Consider the following 4,221-nt stretch of genomic DNA (forward strand, 5'->3'; position numbering starts at 1 on the left):
TTTTTTTTTTTTTCTGATCATGCGGGCATTATCAAAAAAAAAAGCCCGCAAGCCACAAGTAGTCAAATCTAAGAGAGCTTTGAATGACTTGTTTCGTTAGAAGAATCTTGATGATATGATCCGGAAAGGTGATGATAGTTCTAAGAGAAGGTCATTGTAGAAAATGAAGTGCACATAATTTACAAAAATAAATTTTCTTTGTGAAAGAGTTTGGGCGACTATTATATGTAGAAATAATTATGTTTTTAAAATCAATTCTAATATACAAAGAGGGTATTCGATACAAATTTGAAAATAACATACAGAAGACGATCTAAAGCCAGATCCGTTGTGAAAATTTGGAATTCCCTAGTCAAAGTGCAATGGCACATGCCTCCCATTATGCCTTAATTCAAGGGCGCCCACCCACACTACCTTTCTCAATCACGAGCATAAGCAAATAATTTCTGTCCTTTTTCAGCGATCAAATCGAACAAAAAAATTGAATTCCTTCTCTGACATCCAAACCAATCAAACCACATAACCCACCATCCATCCATACATCCAATACCACTTAATTACCACCTCATGTTTTCTATTCCACAGAAACACAACGGGAGAAAGAGACCAACACTTCACAATTTCTACCGAATCCCGTATTATCTCTCACTAGTTTCACCGAATTAGAACTTTCTAATTAAAATAAAAAACCAAATACCCTAATTAAACCAAAGGATATAAAAGCTTTATAGACATAAGGAAAAACGGGGAATCTTTGGAGGCATAGACTTGGAGCAGAAAATTAAACCGAAGGATTGGAGCTAGCAAACTCGATCAATCGTACTACACACGTTGACTATGAGTTTTTCTTTTCATGGGTTAACTAGTATTATCCCCCACTAGATGACCCAATTATGACCCCCTCATTTCTAACTTTTCAAAAGTTAAGAACCTAAAATGACACAAATGTCCTCATTGTTTTCAAAAATAAAATATTCAATTTTACTTAGGTGGGGATAGTTGTATCAATTTCAGTTATTTGACCTAAAAGTTAACAGTCATACCATGTTGACCGTGTTGGGGGAGGGGATACTAGTTAACCCTTATTTTACCTACTTTGGTTTTAGATTTCATGTATTTGTATAACTAAATTTGAAGTTAGGGCTTAGATGAAGCCCTAGACTTGTGTACGTGTTAGATGTTGAATTAGTTTACTATTATCTAATTGGATTTTAATTAAGGAATAACAATTGATTGATTTCCCTGATATTATTAGAATTACTTTCATTGATTATATCTCGCATGTTATCTCATGTCTTGACTAGTCGATAGTTAGATGTATACTCTTTTAATATTGAAGCACCGCTTATAATGTTAAATTTGCTTATAATGTTAAATTAAATATGTGAAAAGTTTTGCCTTAAACACAATTTTTGCTAGGGGTTTATATTTATTTGCCGATAATTAATTCAAACGAATATATATATATATATATATATATATATATATATATATATATATCGGTTAGGCTAGAGTGCCACTCTTATTGTGCCACTCTTATCTCACACTTCTCCTGAACCGTCTGATCTCTTCTCAAAATCTGATGATCTAATTCACTCAAAAACTCTTAAATTTCAAATTTTCGTAATATTTCAAAATCGAAAAAACGAAATAAGGGAAAAAACAAAATTGGAGGAGAACTCTCTCTCTCTCTCTCGGTTTTCTTCTCCTCCACTCCAGCAACCAAGCTTCTGGAACTCTCTCTCTCTCTCTCTTCAATTATCGGTTATCAATTGTTTAATTAAGGTATCAAGCACTTTCATTATTTAATTTGTTTGATTTTCGATTATCAGTTTGGGTTTTGTTTAATTCGTTTGATTTTTTATTATCAATTTGACTTAGCACTCAACCCAAACTCTCCTGAACTTGAGCCAGTTCTAGTTCCAACTCATGGTAGTTGGTTACTCCTCAAAGCCACTTCCGATCCAACTCAAGTTTTTAACTGTGGTTGGTTGAATTAATTATGATACTCAGGTTATATACTCAGGTTGAATTAATTGATTTAAGAATTAAGATGGAATGAAATCCCCGAATCCCAGCTATCGTCATTGTGGGGGTGTCGAGGTTCTGCATTAGGTAGTATTTGTAAATGTGAAGCATAAGCTGCAAAGAGTTTAAAATTTTTTCAAGGTGAACAAAGAATAGTTAACACCTCTTGTCACACTTTAGTGAACTCTGTCAGAGTTTTGAACTAACATATTCAGTGAACTCTATCATAGTTTTGAACTAGCATATTCGGTGAACTCTGTCAAAGTTTTGAACTCTATCGAATTATTAATACTGGTGAAACTAAGCTTCGTGAACTCTGTTTTGAACTAGCATATTCGGTGAACTCTGTCAGAGTTTTGAACTCTATCAGAGTTTTGAACTAGAATATTCGGTGAACTCTGTCAGAGTTTTGAACTATCATATTCAGTAAACTCTGTCAGAGTTTTGAACTAGCATATTCGGTGAACTAGATAGTACTTCAACTCCACCAAGTTTTGTCAAGTCTTTTCAACTTGTTAGATCATTTGAACCATGCATCCACAAAACCATTAATGTTCACAGAATAATTAAGTAGGTGGATAAATACGTAAATCCCCAAATAGAACATAAAAAAGGCTATATCTGACATTACCTTTCCACTATTAGCAAGTTCGCCGAATATGCTAGTTCAAAACTCTGACAGAGTTCACCGAATATTATAGTTCAAAACTCTGACAGAGTTCACCGAATATGCTAGTTCAAAACTCTGACAGAGTTCACCAAAGTGTGACAAGAGATGTTAACTATTCTTTGTTCACCTTGAAAAAATTTCAACTATTTGCAGCTTATGCTTCACATTTACAGAGACTACCTAATGCAGAACCTCGACACCACCACAATGACGATAGATAAAATTTCGGGATTTCTTCCCCATCTTATTTCTTAAATCAATTAATTCAACCTGAGTATATAACCTGAGTATCCTAATTAATTCAACCAACAACAGTTAAAAACTCGAGTTGGAAGTGGCTTTGAGGAGTAACCAACTACCATGGGTTGGAACTAGAACTAGCTCAAGTTCAGGAGAGTTTAGGTTTAGTGCTAAGTCAAATTGATAATCGAAAATCAAACGAATTAAACAAAACCCAAACTGATAATCGAAAATCAAACGAATTAAACAAATTAAATAATGAAAGTGCTTGATACCTTAATTAAACAATTGATAATTGATAATTGAAGAGAGAGAGAGAGAGAGAGTTCCAGAAGCTTGGTTGCTGGAGTGGAGAAGAAGAAGACAGAGAGAGAGAGAGAGGGAGTTTTTCTCCAATTTCGTTTTTTCCCTTATTTCGTTTTTTCAATTTTGAAATATTACGAAAATTTGAAATTTCAAAGTTTTTGAGTGAATTAGATCATCAGATTTTGAGAAGAGATCGGATAGTTCAGAGAAGTGTGAAATAAGAGTGGCACAATAAGAGTGGCACTCTAGCCTAACCGTATATATATATATAAAGAGCTTTACGATCACATCTTTGAGCAAGCAAATGCTACTATTCCCTCGTGCTACTCGTAATAATAATAGAACTTTAAATTTATTAAACTAAGATAATCTACAACGGTCTATGGTGGATTCGAATGTCTTTGTGTGTTTATCCATTGATAGTTAATCAAAATTGTATTGCTTTCGTAGTTTAATTAGATAGTTTTAATTCAAAACTCCATAAACAAATCTTGTTCGGATTAGGTTAAATAGAATTATATTATAACACTCAATTGTCCCTAACGTGCATTCTCTATGGGATCAATCTCGTATTTGCATACCTACTATAATAAAACTTGTGCCGTTGCGAGTATTACAATAGGGTTAAATTAGCATATTAATTTAGGATGGTTAAATTCCTATCAATCATGAAATAGTGAAATACTACAAAATTTTAGTTATTCTTAGAATCCAAATTCCAGGGATCGAGCATCCTACCTATATTAATATCTGTTTCTCCCAATATGCTCATAGAGAGCCACGTCAGCATTATTTTTAAAAAAAAAAACCCGTACTTAAAGAATAATTACTATATTATTACCAAATTAGCCTTATTATTGGTGTGTTTAGCAATTTATAAAAAACATTTTTGGTATTTTCATATGATTAGGAAATAAAAAACCAAATACACGCCCTTATTTGAGTTAGACGTCAGGGGTAATTCAGTAGTTAACTAC

Source organism: Coptis chinensis, chromosome 1, assembly GCF_015680905.1.
Source record: "Coptis chinensis isolate HL-2020 chromosome 1, ASM1568090v1, whole genome shotgun sequence".
Classification (NCBI taxonomy): Eukaryota; Viridiplantae; Streptophyta; class Magnoliopsida; order Ranunculales; family Ranunculaceae; genus Coptis; species Coptis chinensis.